Consider the following 25729-nt stretch of genomic DNA (forward strand, 5'->3'; position numbering starts at 1 on the left):
ACCAGTTCTAGAATCGATTATATCCTGGCGTCCTCCCACAGCCCTTTCAGGTGGGACGCGTGTCAGATCCTACCAAGGTCCTATTCCGACCATTCGATGGTGGTATTGGAGGCCACCCTAGCGGGCACAGCAGTGCCAGGCCTCAACTGGAGGTTTAAACCCGGTTCACTCACAGACGCAGTGTTTGCAGCAGAACTGCGGCAAGAAATACTCTCCTTCATAGACACCAACCAAAACTCGGTTGACTCCGCAGGCACCATTTGGGAAACATTCAAGTGCTTTGTCAGAGGAATCTGCCTGACCAAAGAAAACGGGACACTAAAAATGATCCGAAGGGAACTGTCCAACATAGAGGACCGTTTAAAGGAATTGGAACAGAATCTCCTCAACACCCCCGATCCATGCACGCAAGCCAAACTCAAGCAGGAACTCTTGAAATTTAAGGAGACAGCGGACCGCGAACTGAAGTTCATGGGTCGTAGACAGCAGATCAGGCAGTACGGTGAGGGGCAAAAACCTGGTGCACTACTGGCCCGACTACTATCGATAGACAGAGTCCCACCTCATATTGAATGTGTCACAGATGCGCAGGGACAGATAGTCTACACGGAGGAGGGGATCTCCAACACCTTCCGGGAATTCTATCAAGACCTGTACAGCTCAAAAGGAACATCAGACCCCGAAGCGATACAAGAATACCTGAATGACACAGAACTGTATTGGGTAAGCCAAGACTTGCGCGAACCCCTGAATGCGCCCATCTCACTGGAAGAAATCCGGATGGCAATCAAATCCCTACCTAATATCAAAGCACCCGGCCCCGATGGGCTCAACGGCGAGTTCTACAAGGCGCACATGGACATAGTGGCCCCCCTCCTTTTGCAGGTCTACGAAGAGGCAGTGGGTCGAGGAGCACTTCCCCCCACGATGCGTGAAGCCAACGTGATGATGCTGCATAAACCCGGAAAACCTACAGAGAGCTGCGCCTCGTATAGACCGATCTCTCTGATCAACCTGGACAACAAAATCCTGGCCAAAATCCTGGCGGCCAGACTGCTCCCTCTGATGCCAGCACTAGTGCTGGGTGACCAGGCCGGGTTCATCCCGGGGCGTAGCACAACGTTCGGCATAAGGAGGCTGTTTGGCGTCATCGAGGCACTAGACTCGACACAGCAGGCGATAGCAGTACTGCTGGACGCCGAGAAGGCGTTTGACTCTGTTGAGTGGCCTTTCATGTTCGCGACACTGAAGCAGATGGGTCTGGGCAACTTCTTCCTGAAACTAGTAGCTCTGCTTTACAATAAACCACGCTCGTACATCACACTCGGGAACACTAAATCATCGGGGATCACATTGGAACGCGGGACGAGACAGGGTTGCCCTCTTTCGGCCCTTATCTTCGCCCTGGTGATGGAACCCCTGGCCTCGAGGCTACGGGCCGAGCAGTTAGAGCGAGGGTTAAAACTGGGTCCTCACAGGCTAATCGTCTCCCTCTACGCGGACGATATCATGCTGTTCATTAGCGACCCCCAAGTCAACCTCAACCCCGTAATGCGAGAGGTGATAAAATTCGGGTTAATGTCAGGGCTCAAAACCAACCACTCCAAATCGATAGTATTCCCCCTGACTCCGTGTACCTCAGAGTTCGCCGACGACCATGGGTTTCAATGGGAAAGCTCGAAAGTGCGTTACTTGGGGATCAAGATGTCACGTAACCATCACGAGATATTTAGAGATAATTACGGAACCGCACTGCAGCTATTACTTGAACGTATTCAGAGATGGAAATCACTCCCATTGACGCTGTGGGGCAGGACCTCGCTGACGAAAATGGTTATTCTCCCCAAACTCTTATATCTCTTCACAAATATCCCGCTACTTCTCCCCAAGTCCTTTCTGTCAAAGATCAAGAGCACGATCCTAGAGTTAATATGGGCGGGGAAACCGGCTCGGGTGGCTTACGACACACTCACTTTACCCATAGCGAAGGGAGGTCTGGCGCTCCCAGATATAGAGAAATATTACTGGGCGGCTCAGGCCCAATTCCTGAGCCACTGGTACTCAATCCACTATGTAAGACCACATGTGCAAGTGGAGAGAGCCCTGGCCTCCCCCGATTTACTATCCGCAGTCATAATCAGCCACATCCCCGTGCCGCATAAGACACTGAACACGGTCCTGTCTACATATGCGATATGGAAGAAGATCGCCAGTGCATGTGGAGTGGCTGTACGATTCTCCCCCATACTACCTATAAAATTTATCCCCGGTATCCCTCTCACGAACGAAAAGGTATTCCTGCTATGGGTAGACAAAATAGGAGTAAAAACGCTAGGAGACCTCTTCCCAGAGGGCTCCTTTCTGACCACCCAAATGGCCAAGGACAAGGGAGGGAACACATCCTTGGACATCTTTCTCTATTTTAGACTCCGTCACGCCCTGCAGGAGCTATTCCCCTCATTCCCTAAACAACCCCCCACGTGGGAGCTGCTGCACAACACAATATTAGCACAGGGAGAGGGCAGACTGGTGTCAACTCTGTACAAAACCCTGGTGAGTGACACGAGGAAGCTCCTACCTAAAGTGCAACACAGGTGGGAATCGGTTTTGCAGGAACCAATCAGTGGGGAAGACTGGGCCTACATTCTGCGACAAACTCAAAAAGTGGCGCTAAATTCTCGCTACAAACTGATTCATTTCAATTTCGTACACCAAACATATTACACACCCGCCAAAAAACACAGGCACCACCCAGAGGCGTCGGCCCAGTGTGAGAGATGCGTTTGTCCCAACGCCGACTTTTTTCATCTGGCATGGGTCTGCCCCGGTATCCAGCAATTCTGGTCCACCGTTATACAAACAACATCCGAGATTATAGGAGAGCAGATGACCCCCCTGCCGCTGGGCCCGCTTCTCGGCCTCACAAGACATCTGCAGCCATCGTCACGCAAGCTGGCGGCACTCCTCATGGTGCTAGCACGAAGGAGAATAGCCATGTCGTGGGGCAGGGGCCCACTCCCTAGGGTAGCTGACTGGGAAAAGGATATAACTTATTGCCAAGATATGGACACTGAATTTATTCGTACACTACCTTTACACGCACGCCCTCCTGATATCTGGGGACCATATATCACCTACCTGATGAACAAATCTGTAGCTTCGGACCCTGATAATCCAAACACCCAGAACTCAGGTCCGTAAGAGGGAGGAGCGGGAAGACAAGGAGAGAAAAAGTCCATGTGACTAAGGCAATGAGTAGGAACTCTCAAAGATACTGTGGAAACGGGGGATGGGGGGCGGTGGGGTGGGGGAATTGTTGTGGGATATTGCATTCAGAAGCTCCCTGTTGGAGCCATGCCGACCGGTTATTGTAAAATATAAATAAAGTTTGGAAAAAAAAAAAAAAATACTGAAACTAGGGAAAGATTCTGACGAGTGCATAGCTTAAATGGGGGTGAATTGTACCCCAACAAATGACGCTACTGAAAGCCAATATACCGGGAATGTGGAAGGAAGCAAAAGCACTTGAAATTTCCAGATTTCTGGTTTTGGCTGGATTTAAGCGGTGAACATGACCCTGCTCCTGAGGTTACTTTATCTATTCCAACCACTCCCCATTCAGATTCTTGGTAGAGCTCCAGAGAAGGAAAGCCAGATCAACTGGGGGAGGACTCATGCCTACGACTAACTGCACTCTAAAACACTGTCCGAAGGACATCTATCCCATGACAGGCCCCAGAGCAGACCCACTTGAAAGAATAGCACTGGCTCGATTCTGGAAATACCAAGAAGAAACCATGATATCATATTGGTGGATTAAGGCGTGGGAGATTATAGCAATGGAAACAACAACAGCTCTGGCATCCACCACCATACCCAAACAAATCTGCACATGACACGCTTTCTGGAATACGCGAAGGAAAGGGATTTTCATTCCCATGTTCCCTCCCTGCTGCCCTGTACAGTTTACTTGGTGTGTAAGCACCTTACAAATGCACAGTAAATACATTTCAAAAGTCATTACTAGGTGGCAACTGTTTAACAAGGGCAAAAAAGTATTAACACCTCATAATGGCCCCGGGAGGGGTCATTATTGCTAGAACATTCCAAACACATGAGAGTAGAAGTCTGTTTAAACAGAAAACCTTTTTGAATGTTGCAACCGAAAGATTTATACCAGCCACTAGCACTCTGACTTTCCATGTAACAGCTCCAATCAGACCTGAGAAGTTAGAAATTACCACACTGATGCCACCATCTTCCTTCCAGGGATGTGGCCCCAAACTATCCTATAACCGAGTCCTTCCAACACCCCTTAAAATGATCACTTGCTCACCCCACCCACACAACTCCTGCCAGACTCTCAAGACATCCGCTCTCCTCTGTTGTCCAACCTCTTCTCTGAAATAGCCATCATGGAGAGAGATAAGGGACTAGGTTAGTACCCTTCTCAGAAGGTACCCATTTAATTTATAACATGGCCATGGCTAGTGCCTCCAGCTTCCATGCGCCTATGAGGGCGGTGGGATGTCTTCTCCTGAACAGCATCCCTCAATAGTTCGGTTTCCATCTTCTAACGTCCTACACATAAGTGCTTTCGGAAAACTAGCACGCTCATTTAGCTTGAGGCACCTGCTGCTCAGCACCCTTTCCTCCATACTCCTCGTCCCAGAACTTAAGTGGTTGTGGGAATTGGAGTCCATTGAGGTCAACTGATGTATAGTACTTGGTACAATTCTCTCAATGGTTCCATTTAAAAAAAAAAAACAGTTCTACATAATGGGGGAATTTGAACTGAAAAAGGTATCCTTGGTCTAAAAAAAAAAAAAGCTCCAAGGATAGGAGTTTGGCCTAAAGGGTGTTTGGAAAAGGTTTCTCAGTTTTCCCTAAAGGGAATGGGGTCAGATGCATGACAATATACCATTAGGGTATTAGGTATCAGGTGGCCCTTCTCATGGGCAAATGGGGGATACCAGGTCTCATCCAATGAAGCCATAAACTCTCCCCAGCAGCTGTCCCCTCCCATTTGATCCTCTGATGTAGCCGCCCTCAGGGTCAACAGGTAGCAGCTGCCATCCAATGGCCACATGGAAGGTTACCACTGGGGAATCTATGAGGACTACATTGGATTCATCACACAGCCCACTCAGCAGGGTACTGGGATACCTCATACCCCCTCGGCCACAGAACTCTGCCAACATCACCCTGTTATGTATTGTTAATTCTTGCATTTGCAGGTTGGCTGGTAGCATTTTTTTATTTTGCCTCAGCTAGCAAGGTCTTAACAGGATCTTGTTAAATGAGAAGTCAAACATCCGAATATCAAGGGAAATCGTCAATTCTGCCCTTACTGATCTGCCACCTTTGATTTGGTGTACTACCAAATCCTGTGCCAACATCCAACCACGGCAGCCAACTTTTCACAGGAAGACATCTGGATCACCTCCTTCCTGGCAGAGAGATCCATGAGTGTGCTCAAACACAATAGCCACCTCCCGTTACATGTGTGCGTTTCTCCAACCGTGCACAACATTCACAAAACTGGGATTTGACCTGTAAGATCAGCAGGGCACTTCCTATACCAACTATATGCATGTCCTTGTCTCTCCACACCACCCCTCTTTCAGGCAACTACTCAGACTTGCTACACTCAGTGTACCAAACAATACAGACACAGAGGGCCTCCAACATGCTGTCTAAACGACGAGAAGACCGATCCTCCTTGTTGGCTTCCAATCTGTCCTTAATAAACGGGACAACTCCTACAGCTCATTCTCCATTGAGGGATTCACAATACCAGTATCAAGCTCGGTTAAGACCTTGGGCATCCACCTGGATGCCACTCTTTCACCAACAGGTCAGTGCCATCACTCCCATATACTACAAAACTACTCAACGCAAGCTGCCAGTTTGTCAGAGATGCATGCACATCGCACTGGCACGTATTAGCTCAAGGATTGACTACTGCAACTCCCTTTGTAGGTACAACCGCCCGGAACATCAAGAAGCTACACAATGCCATCAGAGTTGCACTTAACATTCCAAAGCGGGTGCATATCTCTGGTGCCAGGAAACAGGCTCACTGGTTAGGGAGCGCCGAATCTCTATAACACTAACCATTAGCCACAAATGCATAGCCAATGTGGCACTGGCCTTTCGGTCACGCATATTTAACACATTGCAGCCCATCAGACCCATCTGTTCCATAAAATAAACACACCAGAATACAATCTAGAGAGAGCAGGTGGCTCAAGCATCACAGTCCTTGCTTGAGCATTCTGGAATATGATGGTCCTGATGCTAAGAGCAGAACAATCCTATTGGACCTTTAGCAAACATCTAAAAACGTTGCTCGTTTTTGCAGGGGCCCTCTACAAACCTAAAGACTGGACAATACCAACCTTCCACGGATGCATGGTTTGTAACTAAGTTAATGTAACCAGCACCTCGATGCCCAAGGGCTTAGCACGCTTCTTAAAACAAATAAGGTATTGATGCTCAAATCTGCAGTCTCAAAAAAGGTCCAACAACTTCAACACAACCGATGCCCATGGGGATGTTCCCTTGATGCGGGTAGCCAACAAGATGATCAGTCAGGTTAGGGACCAACTAGATCTTGGCAAAGTCATAAGCAATGCTGAAGAGTAGACAGCAGGAGGTTTTACAACCAACACACTTAATCCTACATCTACCAATGGAAGCCACACACATCTGGGGTTCACTCGATCAACATCAGACAATTTAATCTGCAACCAGAGATTGGCCGACGCCAAGTTGCCCCCAGCCCATTATTGCCTGGGCACTACTGGAGCCACAGTACTTACTCCTCCTAAATATCTGAATCACACTTGCTGGTTACACGAGGGGGTTAACTGCGGCAGTGGTACTATGTAGAGGTCTCGAAAACTACTTAACTGAGACTCTTCCCCTGGGGGGCTAAGGGGCAAACTACGACACTCTGGGTGGAAGGCAGGATAAATACCTCTTCAAGGTAGTTTACAGTTTGAGCATCGAATGATCCATCTATACCAATTGTCCAGCATCAATTCCTATTGAATTTGTTATCTGCACTCCTTCCAACTGGTCTCCAGATATTCTGTATTCTATAAACGGGTCAACATGCCCATGGACAGAAGTGAGGGCTATAAATAAAATAAGAAAATACATATGCCGGGAATCCATTGGCATGAGGTGAAATCTCACCATCAAAATTCCTGAAATCAACGAACATGTCACAGACGTACCTCAACAAGAAGGTTCCAAAGGGCCCCAATCTGCTTTTCCTACATACTAGTGCAGCCAAACTGGCTTTAATTGGCATGGTGAAGTAGGTCTAACGTCTACAAGACATGTTCCTACAATACCAGCCAGTTCTATGTCATGATTGGCCATACCAAAAAAAGATTTTTTCAGCCGATTTTGGGCAGCCTTTCAAAATACTTTAATACCTCCCCTCTGGCCTTTGAAAAGCAGGAGTTTCACCCCCGAACTCCCACTGTCAACCTCTCCCCCGCCTCAGACTCGCACCTTTTCTACCAACACCCCTTACATTCCAAAACACACACAAGCAGCACCCCAGCTCCCTCCCCAAACACGGTCCCCCTTCATACACGCACACTTACATTTAACACACTTACCTGTAACCAGTCTTCCCCTGCCCATCTTGGTCAGCCTCTGCGTGCACTCATCTGCGGCAGGGGCTTGACAGTTAGGATTTAGAATGCTCAGAGCGGTCTTTCTAAATACCCTTGTTCTTTTGAACTATAACGTGGCAGCCAGACACGTATACATAGATAACCATGCTATTATTGCTTTGCAATATTGCCACACTTTAAAATCAACCGTAAAGTGTAGGCACAGTGAAAAAGGAAACTGCAGACAAAACAAAAAACACTTTATTCAATTTCTTTCAGAGTGGCTGCTGTAATGTAATGGAATCTAAAGCCAATGTGCGAAAGGAAATGTGTTTTACCAAGTCTATACTCTTCAGACAAGTAGAAACAATGAACTGACTGCAGTGCATCATGGGGGCTTTCTGGAAAAACTACACTTCAGGTGACCATGGCCTCCATTGTGAATCAGAAACCAGGTTATATTTAAAATAGGACGTTTTTAAAGGATTTAAGAAAAAGCATAAAAAAGCCACACGATTTGTAAACTAATTCACCTAGCATAACCACACGTTTGCCCCTTCCTCCCTTTCATTATAGGCTTATTTTGAATCTTTAAAACTTTAATAGTGTTTTAGAAAATGTTCTTTATTATAGGGACATCTCCCTTGCAAACCATGTCCATGGATCTTGCATATGCATGGAGTGCTTCATGTGTTCATGTAGTTGTATGAGGAAACAGCAAGCTACAAAAGGTTGCATCAGGTCTCCAACAGAAGTGAACATACCAGTCTGTCCATTTGTACTGCAGCAGATTTCAGAGAGTTGGGATCCATGTAACAGATTATATAGCAAGATCGACTAGCTATTGCCAGGACCATCTCCATTATTTATTTTGAGATTCGGAATTAGTAGCAAAAGGGAGTAACACGATATTCTTGCCAGTGCCAACACAACGCAGCAGAACCACATTGATCAAATGATGCACTAAGACTGCTCCAAACGCTGATTTTACAATATTGGCAAGTTCCCATACTTTCTTTATACATTTCAATCATTCAGAACTGAAATGCAGCACTGGGCAAACCTGCTACAGTGATGAAACGTGTTGTGAAGCCAAGAACAAACTAATTTCAGCATTTTTTGGTCTTTTGTTTATTGCAGAAATGGTAGCACATAGTACAGCAAAAAAAACAATGCTACAGGGAACGTAAGATGGTGTTGGTCGAAGCAGAATACATGGAGCCTTGGAAAGCTTGGTCAAGATTTGGCCAAACTACAATTGGGTAGATTCTGCTAAATGTACATAAAATGTCAGTCTGGCCAATCACCCCTTCCAACTTGTGCACCCAGGCTTTCAGCAGTGATCACACTGGCCTCTGGCAGAGGCACACTCCATAGCACTCTCTCCTCTAGTACTTATGGGCAATGCTGTAGCTGTTAACCAAGCACTCCGAGCTCCCACGTTGCGTACTCCCATGCGAGAGAGCCATCCAATGCCATTTCTTTTTTCTTGAAAATGATATGGTCTTCTCAATCAAATCAAACCACAGAAGATATAGACAAAAGGACAACAGGGGTTTGGGATGGTGGGGGGTCCGGGTGCACTGGAACACCAGAAGCACCCAACTTTGGAGGACTATCATTCCAGGATGGCTCCCTCCGATGTCCTAATCTTTCGTTTTAACTGGAGGAGAATCACTCCATGAAAAAGGAAAAACGTTTGCCCCAAAAAGTGAGCATGCGTTTTTACCAACATAGATTTGGTACACCAGCACCACAAAATGCTTTACAGTGGTACACATCATTCAAAGTCTTCCAGTCACCTCCGTTTTGCTTACGGTGGAATTCTGGCATGTATTTTAGTGTAGTTTTATCAGCAATAGACCCTCAAGATGGCAAAGAGGTAGATCTCAAGATGCCAGACTTTTGCCAGAACCTCAAACAGGTCTTAAATTCAGTTGATCTGCTAGTTAATAAAAACGTGAGCGAGTTATCAGGGTGGTTGCGGGAAGCAAAAACGGGTGCTATTGAAATAGGTGAGAGAACATCTTCAAATGTTTGCCATTTTGTCTAGTGCAAAAATGGATGACATTTCCATAACAAAAGGTGTTTTGTTGCAAGATGCATTTTACTGGGGTGTTTCATAGTGCATGCATACTGCTGTTGGCTTACTTCAGAATGCCAGTGTTAGAAGAAGGCAGGATAAGGTCAAAAGCGAGACATGACAGACCAAATGCTCACACCTTGGGAGTAGTGGTCTGTACAGACAGGTTTCTTCAGGAGGATGGGTGGTTTGTGTAGATGGGTGGGAATTTCAGGAGGCAAACCATAGTTGGCACTGCACAAATGGTGGTTATTTACTGCAGCAATGTATGAATAGTTAACGGTGGAGTGAACTCAAAAGCAATCCACACCCAAGTACTATAGGAACGGCTACTATGTGAAGCAGAGGACAGCAAATCCAGCACTAGTGGGTTCAAGTGACTTGTACTGCAAAATAAGTGCGGCCTTGTAAAGCTTTAGCACCTGGATTTCTAAAATAAAATCACTACAGCTACTGTATGCAGACAGTTTGATTTTTAACCTAGGACCAAAACTATTCATATTAAAGTGCCAAGACAACAGAAACATTTGTGTATCTTATGAAATAAGGAAATACACTCAAGGCTATAATTAAGAGGCTGCCCCTCCTAGAGAATTGCCAATCATTATCCTCTGCTGTTTAGGGACTGGGGTACCTGTACATTACCGTTGGGCCAGCTAGAATAACGCATTCACTATATTAGCCTCACCGCAGACTGACTGCGAATCGCAACTTGGGGAAAATAACAGATCAAGCTAGAGTTGTTGCATGGCCTTCCAGCAAAACATAGGCCAATATGTAATTAAATTACAGCCTTCTTAAAGCCACATGGGTTTTGTGAACATAAGCTACACAACCGTAGCAAACATTAAACTGTTCGTTTTTGTGTTTGAACGTGTTAAATGCTTAGAATCAGAAATCCGAGTGGAGAAAATTGAAGGTGGAATCACCATATATTTAACAAACGGCATGTCCCTTAACCAATACAACACTAATCATCTTGAACCTCTGCATAAGCAGAATTGCATAAAAACATTCTTACAGCTTCTCAACCAAGGCATCATGAACATGTGCTTTACAGTGGCAGTCTCTTTTCAAGCCATCACCAGTAACAGGGCTTAGCAGGTTGCTCACCCACTGCTGAAATATGTAGGTACGAATCCCAGGAAGGTCAACTCGGCCCTTGATCCTTCCAAGGTCGATAAAATGAGTACCAATAGTATAAAAAGCCGGTCAAGTGGCACAGCGAGTAGAGCATTCCCTTTGACATGACATCCGTGCAGAGCTTTCTAACACAGGTTCGAATCCCAGCAGAGCCAAACTCAGCCCTTCATCCTTCCGAGGTCGATAAATGAGCACCACACCCCGTGGGTAATAATAAGCAACGCTCAGATACCCGAGGGTTCATAGCGCTATATAAATGCCAAATTATTATTATATATAAATGCAATATATACACACATTATTAGGGGGTCAACCCTTCAGAACCATACGTCCTCGCCAGCACGGTCATTTCTTCAGCAGCTTCCTTTAACCCAGCACTCCTCCAGCTCCCTCCCATTCCACCTCACCCCTACTACTGGCACCCCTGGAGGCGCGGATCCCCTCCCCCCAGTCCTCCTTCAGGAGCCCACCAGCACTCCTCCAGGCACGCACCCCATCCACCAGCATGCCCTCACCACCTTGCAGTCATTCCATTCGTTTTCTTCTTTTGCCATCACTGTAGTTATTCCCTTTTCTTCCTCCATCCCAGCAGTCATTGCTTCCTTCTTTTTTTACATGCTGTGTCCCTTTCCTTCCCCCAGATGTTTCTTCCTTCATGCAGTCAGTTTAATCTTTCCCTTCCTGCATTCAAGCATTACCTCAGTGCATGGATTCCTGCATTCAAACAATCCTTCTATCCCTTCCTTCTTGAACACACGAAGTCGTTCAATATTTGAATTCTTCTTTCTTGCATTTGACTCAGTTACTTAATCGATCACTCCAAGAACCTTTTCCTCATATTGGAAAAGAATTAGGACGACTAATTATTTGAAAAGCCACTATTTGCATACAAAATAAATCTTAAGGACCAAATCATTTGTAAAACAAATCAGCTACAGTTAACGGAGTTGTGGGGTCTAGAAAGAACAAAAAGGCCATGCCCCATGTGGACGTTGCAATCTACATGGAGGTTTGTATTGAGTCTCAACTCTTCTTGGAAAGAAACATCTTTCACTATCCGCAATTCGGAATTCGTAATCTAAGCCATTTGTTGTCCCCGCAATCTGTTATATATAGGCAAGAGAGAAAACTGAAGTATAATAGTGCACACAAAATAGGTCCTGCAAGCACCGTTGATTTTATTGAAAAATCAACATCCTCCTGACGCATTCCAATTAACAGTGTTGTACAATACAAAGGAGCCAGACCCTGATAGAGACTGTCAAAGGGGTCTGAACGAGTGCATTCAGTGGCACTGTCGTAATTAGTAGATTTCCTATAGACTGAGAGCCCGACGAGCATCAGCGGAAAGATCCCAGGAACAAGCAGCAGGAGCGTTCCTTAGGTCAAATTTATTTAGTGTGTTAGACAGCATAAGAACTGCGACTGAAGCAAACGGTAAATGCTGCTCGCACGCTAGTGAACAGTTACCTGCAAAATGGCGATGCACGCAGTCAGAATGCTGCCTATAAGCATTAGCGTCAGTAGGGTGTGGCCAGAAGGACCAGGCCCCTCAATTCCTGTGACCACCCCCCCCCCCAATCTGGGCTACTCTCTCTGTAGTGTTGTGAAGTGTAACTGTCTTGTTGACAAAGCAGCCAAACCGATTACAAGGCCACAGAGCATCCTGGTAAGCCCTTTATGACTTGCGATTATTGCAGGTCGTTGCCTGCAGCACAATTACTCCTTTGTTACCAGTTCCAATCTGAGTGCCCTCTACTTTTTGCATACATTTAGCACTGATGGCACCTTTACATATGAAATACCCCTCAGATTTGCACCTCAGTGTCAAATGTCCAAACATAAGCAAAAGAGAACCCCCCCCCCTTTTAAAGTGGTTATGTCTGTGATTGACATACAAACAAGGATTCCCTTGAGTAGATAGCAAATATTCCTAACACTAACAGCAAGCTTTGAGTTGGTCACAAGTGTGATCTGTATCCAAATTACATTATTGCTCCCTTTTTTGCGATTCTTAAAAGTATTTAAATAATAGCAGTGTAGATTATTCCAGCTGCTTTTCGGGACTTCTAGCTTGCCAGTCAGCATTCGGATACTAAATCTAAAAAAAAAATATTCTGGCTGAAACGGTTGCTCTAAAAATGTAAACATTGTAAGTTGGTTTCCTATAATATGTGCATTTTCAAGTGTATCAGAGCCGTTTTTCCTGTGGCCATGCATGAGATCACTGCATCCTGTTTCTCCCGCCCCATTTAGATTCTTGAACTTGTCGTTTACCTAAATTTCAAATGGGTACGGAAAAAAACTGCAAGTATGAGAATTCCAAGCAAAAACAGAACTGGATCGCTTTCTCACGCATGGGAAATCTTAGAGCACTTTTCAACAACACCTTATTGTAGGCCTTGAAAACCAAAAAAGGTAACCATTTGGTTCTTGTGCAGCTGTGTTGTTCAAGTGCATAAACTGTACAATGGGTAAACGGTGAAGGTGGGTTTTTAAAGCAAAGTGTGGAATGCCAGTAAAATAATGAATGTAATCTCTCCAAATACAGAAGACTTGCCTCAGCAGAGCCATTATTTCCTTCCCCTTTTGCGCCATTCACCAAAGTGGCATGCGCTGTGCAGAATACTGCCCCACAGGAGACCTAGTGAAGCTTTTTCCTATGCCCCATTATGCTAGGTTATGTGTGTTCAGGGTGGTGTGCATTTCACTGTGTAAGCTTCGTGGTTTGGAGGTCGGAGGGGCTGGGCTGTGTGTAGACACGTGTGGTTATTTAAAGTTGGATGCAGAATGAATTCAGGTGCTTTTATCAGATCTTGCTCAACAGGCCACCTAATAAACAATAACAACCTCTCCCCCCCCCCACCTCCATTTGGAAACATCCCAGTTGGTATTTGCTTACATCACTGCAAAACAGCCTGTCTCCAGCTTGTATGCTTTTGTTATGCCATTATATGTAACGTTCGAAACACTGTTAATCCAAGTGTTTCTAAATTACTGGTTGCAGATTGTTGACATTCAAATTGGGGTCTTGGCGGGTAGCTCACCCCTGACAAGGGTTTCCCAGCCGAGCCCCCAGCTTTGCTGAAGGAAGCAGAGAGCTGCTCATGATCTAATCTGCTGTCTTTTCCTCCAGCCATCTTCCGCACTTGCAGGCTTTTTGCTCAGCCAGTTTTGTTTCTTCTTGCCCGATAGGGACACACTGCCCATGAAACATCAGAGTGGCTCCATCTCTGCGGAAACCACTGCTTTAAAAGGATCATAGCTGGTCACTGGATGACCAGTTCTAGCGCACGCACACAGACCAAATGTGCTGCGCTAGTTCACATGGCCACTCTAGATATTCTCAGTGCTCTTGCTACATTTACACTATAAAATGTCCACACAAAGATACTGCTGAAAAAGGAACCCACAGCCCCAACTGTGATCTGCACAGACCTTTCAGAAAAACAACTGCAGCCAGATGGGAGATGCATAAAAAGACAGTGCGAACCATGGGTATTAATGTCACACTTAATCCACCTACAGCTGAGGCAATCAGGGCAATATGGACACTCACAAATTGCATAAAATGGCAGGTGTCCATTACCAGCCAATGACAACAGGCAAAATTTGAACAAATTGACCACAAGGCCCAAATCAGGAATAAACTTAACGGGTGCTGTGTGTGCTTTTAGAATACAAATGTCCCTTTGCATTTCTTAACACAAACATTAACAAAGTCTTGCCCAAAAGCATGGTCTCTTAAATGGGCCATCACTGGTATCGCTTCCACTTTAAACACTGCTAGAAAGTGATAAGCAGTCATTAAGGGCTCTCTCCCATTCCTCAGACACCGAAAGAGGGCATTTGCCTTTAAAGAGTAAGGAACAAGTTACTTACCTGTAACTGTTGTCCTCCGGCATGGATTCACATGCTCATGAACGTTCCCCATCAGGCTGGGAATCCTCAGTAAAGAACATATCTGAGCTGTCTGTCTCCTAACAACCAATCACTGAGCTCTGTGTCGGACTGCCCCCAGCCAAAGACTGCCCTCTACCTAAGCCCCTCCTCTGACAGCCAGATTTGGTAGCTCATAAAGTGGCAGTAGGACCAAGAGAAGCACCACAGAGGGGTAGGCGGGAGGGTTCGCATGTTAATCCATGCCAGACCCATGCATTAGAACCACAGTTAGATAAGTAACTGGGTCTGGCATGGATTCACATGCTCATGAATAAAGAATACATAGAAGTACACAGGGACAACCACAGGAGGTGGCAAGGCTCAACATAAGCATCTCTTACCGCCTCACCAGGCTCACGTTCAAGCGAACAGGGTGCACAGCACTGCTTGGCCGACTCTGGACTCCTCCCTGGAATCCCAGGCGAGGCAGTAGAATTTCGTGAAGGTGTGCAGCGACCTCCACGTTGCAGCCCTGCAGATGTCCAGCAGAAGCACACCAGACAGGAACGCCGTTGTAGCAGCGACCGCTCTGGTAAAGCAGGCTCTGACAGCCAAGCAGCAGTTGGTTTGCCAACCGGTGACAGTGGGTGATACACCTGGAGAGCCACCTGGAAATGGAAGCCTTGGACAGGGCCTTCCCATGGTTCACAGGACCAAAGTTCACCAAGAGCCGAGAGGATTTCTGGAAATTCGGCCACGTAAAACTTCCGCGCTCTAGCCTCATCCAGTGAGTGAAAAGTCATTTCAAACGGCGACAAAAGCGGCAGAAAAAAAAAAAAAAAAAAAAAAAAAAAAAAAAAAAAAAAAAAAAACACAGGTAACACCAAGGGCTTGTTTAGAAGAAAGTCAGACTGCACCTTGGCCATGAAGGAGGGGTGCGTACACAGCACTACCCTGGTCTCGTGGAAAGTCAAGTAAGATGGTTTACAGGAGGGCCTGGATCTCCCCCACTATTGGTGCAGAGATGATGGGCACGAGAAAAGCTTCCACCCCCAACAAAAACTGGAGTGGTGCAGAATTCATAAGCTGGAACGGCGGTCCCATGAGCCTAGTAAGCAGCACATTGTGCTCCCACACCAGAGCCTTCACCGGCAGGACCGAGCGGAATAGTTCTTTGACAAAATCCTTGACCGAACGGTGCGACCACAAGGATGGTCATCCTGGAGTAGCAGGAGATAGCCGCCAGATGAACCTTGATGGGGCGTGGGCCAGCCCCGACTTGGCTGGCGACGGCAAATATGGAAGCACCCGAGGAGCCTTGACCCTCAGTGGGTCGATCTTCTCAGAACACCACCAAAGACCAAATCTTTTCCACTCGAGTCTGTAGCATTTCAAATTAGACTATGCTCTAGCCTTGGCGAGATCTTCCTTGCAGTCCGCCGGGAGATCATAGCCACTGAATTCTAACGCTGCAGGAGCCAGGCCTTCAGGTTCAGAGACCCTGGATCATGGTGAAGAATGGTGTCTCCTTCCCTGGCGAGAAGATCAGCGACCATCGTCAGCTTAACTGGTGGAGATACAGAAGGTGCTGGTACCAGATCTGCCTCGGCCATGCTAGGGAAACGAAGATAATTTGGCACTCGCACTGTTGAGTTTACTATTGACTCAAGTGACAACAGCACACGAGAGAACGCATACAGAAAGAGGCCTTCCCAAGGGAATGAGAATGAGGCATGCCCCCCCCCCCCCCTTCCAGGGAGGCGTCCATCGTTAGTCTCCTGATGTGGTGGGGCCTGGAAATATACAACTCCGCTCAGATGCAGACGCACCATCTGATCGGTCGACACCACCCCTCGTCGAGAGCAACCCTGTCCTCTCCTTCATTGGCCGCATTTGTAACTTACTATCTGTCTGATGAGATAAATGAATGACGACATGCTGAGCAGATACTTGATGGTCCTTAAAGTGGCGATCTCCGGAGCAAGCAGCCGTTGCACCTTGCCCAGGATGGCCACCACTCTCTCCTACAACACTGACGCCTAAATGACAGTGTTGAGCCGGGATTCCAGGAAAAGCGCGCCCTGCGATGGAGTCAAGCAGAACTTTGCTTAATTCACAAGAACCCCAGATCCATCAGTAGGCGGACGGGCCTCGCCGTGTGGTCGACAGCAATGCTCCTTGAGCTAGTCCAGATGAGCCAGTCGTCCAAGTAAGGGTAGACGTGGATACGATACCCTGCAGTCACAGATGTGCCGCCACCAGGCACTTGGAAGACTCTGGGCACTGACTTCAATACGAAGGGAAGGGCCTTGATTGAATGCTTCCCCTGAACATCGAAGCAAAGAAACGTGCAGTGTCCCTTGGGAATTGAGATGTGGAAGTATGCATTCTCCAGGTCAGACAACGACAGTCTCCCTCTTCTAGCTGTCTGAGCACGTATTGAAGCGTGATCACTCGGAACTTGATGCATTTGTTTAGTCGTCAGAGGTCGAGAACGGGCCTCCAGCCCCAGGTTGTCCCTAACGAGGAAGTACCAGCGTCACTTTGTGACAAGCTATATCACCCATTTCTTTAGCATGCTTCGAACCTCCAGCAGCACCTGACACAGCTTCCCTGATGGGCCACCAGTGGTATTTGGGGACACTTCTGTTGAAACTCAAGGGTGTGTCCGCGGGCAAGAGCGTCCAGCACCCAACGGTCAGTGGAGATGGTCTTCCACATGCTGGTGAAGTTCACCAGCCGGCCTCCCACCAGGATGCACAGGCAGGGGCCCCAGGCGTCACAGCAGGTTCATTCTTGCATCGACAGGCCGCCTTGGGGTGCCTGGCGACGATGTCCTCCTCTGAAAGCCTTGGAACAGCCCCTGTTGGTCTCTTGGACCGTGGAGCAAGAGAGCTGGCGGTACGAAGAGGAGATCCCGCGGTAACACATGGAAGAACGAGATGACTTGCCTCCCAAGGATCAAAAGGGCAGCCGTCGCTGCTGTAGCGTGCCCAGGGCACGTGCTGTGTCTGCCCTGATGTCCTACAGAGACTCATCTACCGCCTTCCCGAAAAGATGGTCTCTGTCAAAGGGCATGGCCAAAACCCTCATCTGGAAGTCCTATCAAAAATTGGTGGCCTTGAACCAGCCACAAAGGCAAATGCTGTTGCCCATCTGGCAGAAGCCCACATCAGTGATGTCCATGGCCACCGTGATGAGATGGTCCGACGCCACCTCACCTTCTTGCAGAACCTCCAATGCCGGTCGTCGGGGAGGAAGTCCAGAAGGGGAGCAAGCTTGAACCACAGCTCTCGGTCGTAGCGTGCTGCGAGGGCATTGGCAGCCTCAACGGTCGTTGCTGCTGAGTAGATAACGCATCATCCCATAGCAGCCAACTTCTTTCCCTCGCTGTCCAGAGGGGTGGACGCTGCCAAGAAGGAAGCACCCGATGACTTCTTGGCCGCTGCAGAGACCGAGGCCAGTGACAATTGGACCCGCAAGCACTAGGCGCAGAGTCCAGCACATTGTATTTCTTCTCTAGGCAGTCACTCTTCGCTGGGGCTGTAGGGGGGGGGGGGGGATCATGAGAGAAAGGACCTCAAGAGTGGGACTGAAAGGATGGTCTTTCTCTTCGCCTTGCGGCACTGGTATAAGAAGCCCTTTTCCTCTGGCGCAAGCTGGAAGAGCTCCGAAGATCGCATTAAACGAGCCACTCTCATCCAGCAGGGAGGATCTGGGTGGCAGGAGGTCCCCCATCCCTCTGTGCCAGTCAATGCTGTGTCAGGATCCATCTCATCCCTCAGGGGAGGAAAAGGGGTAAGGAGCACGGGGTGCCTCTTCTTGGCCAGTGGTTCCCCCGTTGCCAGAGGGTCAGCCATCACTGGAGCCGTCAGCATAACCAGCATTCTACTCTGTATCTCGTATACCAGTGTATGTAGAGTAGAGAGAATGTCCACAGAGAGGTCTCTAGGAGCGGCAGAGGGCAAATAGAAAGCTGAGGCACAGGAAGAGAGCCAAGGCCCTCTGCGCCCTCAGACTCCCCGTCACTTCCTCAACATTATCTTCATCAGCGCCCTAGTCATAGGGATTGCCCCCAAAGTTTCTCTAGACGCCTTTACCCTCCTGGATGGTCTGAAGGTAGACTAGTTCCTCCTCCGAGGAGTGTCCTAGAGGACCCCACACCTCTTGCCGCCCCCCCCTTTCTTTATGTTCAGAGGGGACATCTCGGGAAGATGACCGGCATCTTCTACGGGGTCTTGTCAATGGAGTGGAATAAAGACACCCTTCTGGCAGCGAGGGACACTCTTGCCTTCGGAAGTGCGCCCTGCAGGTCTTACTCCGCAGCCTTCGAAAGGGATGCCACCATCTCAATGGAAGGCAGAGATTTCCTGTACCTGGGCCTTCATGGTCATGACCGGCCCCATGTCCTGCTCGGCCTTCTCCGGTAGAGGGTCAGAGCTTCAGTACCCCTTGGACTTCTCAGTCGAGGGCAGGCTGACTTTAGACTTCGACATCTCCAGGCCACCTTTAGTTTGCCTGGATGGTCCGATTTCCTCTTGGACGAAGATCCTGAGCATTGGCTGGTAACCGAAGTTGCTGGAGACACCAGACACACCCTGGCCAACGAGGAGCCCGCCACAACAGCACTCCTGGTGGTAGTGGACTTGCAGTGCTTGGCCTTTTGTTGGACCCCTGCAGGAGGGGCGCCCTCAAATGACTTTGAAGCCCGCTCATCTTTCCAGGATCCGGGAGAGGCATGCTCCTGGGACCCACCCAGTGCAGAGGCCTTGGTCTGCAGCCACTCAACCGCTTACACCGATCCTTCACAGCAAAATGCACAATCCTCCTCTTTCTGCGTCAGGTACAGGCAGTAAAGGCACTGGGAATGTTTGTCAGTCATCCAAGAAACCATTCCGTAAGCTGCAGTTAGAGCAAAGCTTGGAAGGGGGGTGGGGGAGTATCTTTCTCCTCCGACATGGTGCACATGGCATAGGCCTGAAGAATCTTCTGGAAGCCTCCACAAAGAAAACAAAACCCCACCCTTGAGGGGTGCTGAAGAATCAAAAAAAAACAGGTCCCCATTAATCAGAAGACTGATCGAACAAGCACAAGGTTAGATTGACTGTAAAATAGAGTTTAAAAAAAAAAAGCAAAAAATGCAGTAAAAGCTCGAGAGCTAAGCACGAGGACTCCCAACACTCACTTGAACATGCAGTAAAAAAAGTGAAGATGGCTGCCAGAGGAAGGGCTTAGGTAGAGGGCAGTCATTGGCTGGGGCAGTATGACCCAGAACTCGGAGAAACAGTTCAGAAATGAAACTGATTTTTTACCAAGGATACCCAACCGGACAACAGGGACTATTCATGAGCAGGTGAATCCATGCCAGAACCCATGCTGGAGAAGGGGTAGGGCAATAAATTGAGTTGGAGATATATCAATATATTTTCAATATCAACATAGGACGAGACAATATCATCAAGATTAAATTACTGGCTGTATAAATGCACGATGTGTACCCCACTAGGCCACTTTGCCCAGGTCTATTTGGGAAAAAGCATACACATTGCCCTTTTATTAGGCAGCACCTGTGTTACAGCCCCTTTACCCCCAACCCCTTTGTGTAGTGCAAGTAAAACAAAATAAGCCCTACATCTAGCAGGCCATTGCGCACCATATGGAATGTAACTAGATGTATCCTATGTTAGGGCTGAGCACGAGGGATGAAAAAAAAAAAATCACAAGACTACTAAAGTTTTGAAGAGAAAGCCAAGTCAATATTGTTTTGGGAATCCCCAAGCATTAGAGATGTGTCCCGTGAACAAGTTCTGTAATTAAGAGTTTGGTTGAAAAATACACACACACGTCTTAATGAAGTGACCTGTGCGATGTGAGGCAGTTATCAGCAGCTGATTGAGAAAGTCAGGATTAATCCCCGATTTAATACAAAATGGTGACATGGTGCGGAAAGGACCAGAAAACAAGCACCCTGCCTACGACCCTCGACTACTGAACCTCACAATTCAGAAAATAACTCAAGCCCCCACCTCTTGAGTCCCTCCTCCCCAATACATAGTACATCACACCCACAACACCAAACTAACTAGACACCATCCACCCTTCTCCCCACCACCCAGCAGTATAGCTGTACCCATCTGCTTTTTATCTGAACTGTTACCACTGAATTGGTGTATTGCTCTGTAAAGCAATGCGTTGCTTCTCGAAGGTCTGCGCTCAATAAATATACTACATTGTCACTGTATTGAATTCTTGTACATCTGTGCTGTGTGAGAAACATATGCATGAAAAGCTTAGTAGCACCAAGTGCGTAAAGTATGCACACAAAAAAAAACCCACAGGATGTGTAATGTCTTATGAAGTCTATATGGTCAGTGGGCTGTAAAAGTTTTTGCAAAAATGTTGCACTGCTTATAAGTATGAGGGGAGGATCTTTAGGTGTTCCGTTAAGGTCTAGGGGTAACCCATTCCAGTCGCTCAATAAAACATTGATAAGAACAAGAGGGATTAAATTTAAAACAAACAATTGATTCAAGATCACTTCTGTGTATTTCAGTCACTTATGCACCCATTCAATCATGTTTTTACGTCCTTCACACAACATTTATCCAGTCTTTCACGCCAAGGGCTTCTTCCAATTTTTTCATAATTTCCCCACGTGTTCATGTGTTCAATCATTTAACCATGTATTGATTTTGCTTCGTTTAGAATGTGCGCATCAATGTAAGCATTCGTGGCGATCAGGCATTCATGTAGCTAATAGTTTACTCAATTTCCACCTCTTTATTTGGTTACCTCTTGTGGGCCCACTAAAGTTAAATGCAATCGTTTTTGTCTTGAATTTATAGGCATGGCTGCAGTTATTACTTGGCCCACGTTTAAATATGGCTCCAAGTTATTTGCAAAAAAACAAATTATATGTAATAAAATTAAAACAAAAACTTCCATTCACACGTGTACAGACATATGTATGTCGAAATACTCATGTTTTGTTTGTAAAGTAATGGCATTTCTGGAACTTTAGCAATTACTGTTTATGTGGGGCTGAAATATTTGCTGCATTCATACCTAGCTAGAAATGATACATGCAACAAACTGTAGTCCTTGCCGGTTTATAGAGCACACATACTTATTAACCGAATGATGTTCCAAGTGCTTTAACCACAATGTTTGTGCTGTAGAAAACAAAATGTGGATTGAAGGGACTAGGTGTGATACTACATTTAGTTACCTCTAAATCAGGTTTCAAAACAATCCAAACGAATCCACTCAACTGATCCCCACAAAGTCGTGGCCTTGCAAAAAGAAATCACAAAAAAATATAGATCACCCAAAAGCTTACTGACTTGACATGCATCTAGCCAAGAATTGTGCCCACTAATTGCCCAAACCTGCATTCAACAGTTGGTTGAATGTCCAACTCCCTAGATCCCTCCTTTACGTTTTGCAGCTCCCAACACTCCCCAGGACTCTAAAGGGGAGTGTTAGGAGTTGCAAAACGCAGCCTGCCGTTATAAGACTTCACTTCAATTCAGGAAACCATACAAGTCAACAAAAGACATCAGTTTTTCAAGATCACCCCTTGCTCCATGTTCCAAGGAAAAATCATATTTCTGCCAGTGCAAATTTTGTGATCCCAGTTTAGTACTTCAGCCATTCCCATCAATAACACCCACATTTCCAAGACGGTTCTATGCATTCATAATGCATGCAAAAATGTCCCAGAAAGCATCAAACCACAAGGCATTTAGGAGACAAGCGAGGTATCCCAATGTAAACCTTTAAGCGTGGCACCACAAGGATGAAGATGTCCAAATTGTGCATTATGATGGGGTTGGTGCGGTAATGCCGCAAAGATGCGAATAAGGTAAGAAAAGAAGCCCACTACATGGCAAACCACTAATCAAGAGAATTTGCTACACATGCACCACACTTTTGTATCATGACCGATTGCCTATTAAAAGAAAGACTTAAAAATCGGTTTAAATTGCAGAGCTTTCTGGGATCTTGCATGTTTGCCAGATCCAGTCATTGGTCTCCCAACTCCTTCTAGGGTGTTCTGTAAATACAGGCTACTACAGGTGGCTTCAAGGCAATGTCTTTCAGAAGGATTAACCAACTGCAGGGGGGAAAGAATCACATTAAGTTGGCACTATAGATCTTGCACTGCTGCCAAGGACACAGTATCATCTTTGGTGACAAAATAGCATTATCTAGAGGACAGTAAAGTCACATTGGCATGCAAGGTAAAGGTGTATTTCGAGTGTAAGCGATCACCTTTCATGCACTACAGAACGTAGGTATGAAATAATCTGGTGGGCAATTTAAGTGAGTTTGAGGTAAGCCTGTATACTCGCAGCACCAAGCCAACATTTATCTGTGCAGATATCTACCATAGCTTTCAATATCAACAGTAGTCCTTAAGCGCTACACTCCTTGCCTGCTGGTTGAGCTCCCTGTTGTGAGTCCGATCGCCTATCATTTGTTAGCTGCTAGGGGTTTCAGAGGAGCGAAAGACACTGTAGGGTCAGATGTTCACCCTGTATTTCTCATTCCTTGCAGTTCTACCATATCTTTTTTTGGTATGCATCAGAAAGGTACACAGGACGCTAAAGAGACTAACTGCATCTAACACAGACATTGGCGAGGACAGAATAGTTGAGCATTTCCTATTATGACTTCCAAGCACAGTTCCAACACCCTCTTCTCCATAGCTGTGGGTCTAGCCTTTTGCTAGGAAATCGGGTGATTTAGACATACCGAGCAGCAGAGTCTTTGCATAAACGGGTGGCAAATGAGCAGGCAAGTAACCGCAGACTATAGCCCCAGCATGCAGGGTGTTCCCTACAGTACACAGGCACTGCAGGTGAGGGCGCATATACAAGTGGGACACTGGACTCATTCACCACTACCTTGATACTGCAGGAGCCCAGGGGATGAGCACGCTTGAAACAGGTCCAAGGAGCACCAGAGTCCACTAGCAAACATTCCTAGCACTATACAAACACATCCGATTGTCTTCCATCTGGTCCATTCCACCCAGTCTCCCCGAAATTGCAGCCAAGATACAGCAAAGATATTGTCATTCAATAGCTACTTTTTAAAGTGTCACAATTTTCTATAAATGGTGGACTAATCTGCAGGACAAAGGCAGCAAGGTGACCAATCACTGCTGGAAGGTTACCTCAATCACCAACTAGTTGATTTAAAAACCAGGAGGTTGCAAAGGAGGAGTCCTTGCAACATAAAAGATCAATGTACGCCAACAAGACACTGGTTCATAAAGAGCATCTTTGATTGTTCCAGGGGGTACAGGACCGTTACTGCCCCCTGAACAGCCCAAGATGTAGCAAAATCTGATAGACAAGCTAGAACCATGAGTGAAAGGCTTCCATTGTGGCAATCACCAGGAACTTTCTTAATCGTCATGAGAAAAATCAAGCTAAGAGCAGGTGAACAACGATTTTCTGTTAAGTTAGCAAATTTATATTTTAGATCCTACCAATGGCAAGTAAGACTGCAGAGATCCCCCGCCCCTCCATGGATGAAAAGCTTGCATTTGCCCTTACAAAAGGGAAAATTGTAGTGTTGAAGAGCACACACCTTGTGCTAGTTGGGTTCAACAGAAATGTGGTGATCTAGGAAGCAAACAGTTAATCAACTGGGGGTGGGTGCTTACTAGGATCCGTGCAATGACACATTCTGTAAGACAGTAAATTCCATCGTTTATAAAATATAAGGCTGCAAGGTTACTGTCACGTAGTAAGAGTAATTTAAAGAACATAAACACGAGTGCTAGGATCACCCAACTACACTGTAGTCCAGGCAGTAAGATGCTTCGTTTTCCTCCAACTTAAACCCAACATACCTGAGAATACAGTGCACAGAGAAGGAAAGGGTTAGAGTGGATTCAGAAAGAGTATGGTAATAATTGGATAAAGTCTCATGCTGCTCATTCCTCGTGTGTGCCAATAAAATAATGATCACCCAGTGAGGCAGCAGGAGATGATCGGTCTGGCTAACCATTCATACTTTGAGGCTGGGTCAGTGGTGGCAGAAGCAGCAATGTTCCAATTTAGATGGGAAGGAAAGGCCATTCTATTTTGCAGAGCTTGTGAACAGCATCACAAATTTGCACCTTAAAATATGAAATGGCAGTGACTTATTGAAAGATGGAATGGGTGTGGCAAGAAGTCAGGATCAGTGCAACTAAGATCCTAATAATTTCTGGATCTGACACATTTGTGCAAACTAAACAGGTTTTTAGTTTCATTCGCTTTCTGCCCCAAATTACTTTGCGTTTTTTATAGATCTGGGAGAGGGCTCTCATGAAAGACACACGCAGTAACAGGTCAAATTGTGCCTGTACACTTCAGCCAGTGAAGATTTTGTTCAAGATAGTCCTTGGCAGATTTACAAACTAATGCCCCACACACACTTGCTGGAATAGAAGGTATTGTGCCAAGTCCCATTACAGAAAGTAGTACTTCAAGATCTAGCAGAGATTAGAAATTCTAAAGAATTTCATCTGCAAGGTAGACCTACGAATTGTGGTAAAAGGAATAAAATTAAAAATAAAAATGCACACCATTTGCTTAGCAGGTATGAAGATTCCAAATCTCTTCACCCTCAAGCACGACAGATTCCAAACTAGCATACCATCAAAAACAAGCCACCCATCACTTGGTACATTCAACTACGACTTGAAAGATGGGGTGGCACCTCATTCTCCAATCCTTAAAGACACCACTATTAAAACGTTTACTTCCAAGCCCCAAGTACTAGGTGGTGACAGGCTTCCGCCAATCCAATCTCCCTGTCACCCAGCAAATGTCCTATTTGAACTCATAAAGACTGCCAATATGTACTGTACGCCTCAGTCTTGGAAATCAGGAGCTGGTCGTTTATTTTCACAGATTTACAATCTCAAAACATCAAGGTAGGGAATTCGGACAACAAAATAAAACTAGAGAAAAAAAACAACAAAAAA

The 25729-nt window shown here is 46.4% G+C and overlaps 1 protein-coding gene across 4 annotated transcripts in view; it reads right to left on the bottom strand.

The window, feature by feature from the left end:
* Positions 1 to 25729, bottom strand: part of TLE5 (TLE family member 5, transcriptional modulator) — a 272205-nt gene that overhangs the window by 174380 nt on the left and 72096 nt on the right. The gene's annotated exons all lie outside the window — the stretch shown is intronic.

The sequence above is a fragment of the Ambystoma mexicanum genome, chromosome 1p, assembly GCF_040938575.1.
Source record: "Ambystoma mexicanum isolate Mex_15411 chromosome 1p, UKY_AmexF1_1, whole genome shotgun sequence".
NCBI classification, from domain to species: Eukaryota; Metazoa; Chordata; class Amphibia; order Caudata; family Ambystomatidae; genus Ambystoma; species Ambystoma mexicanum.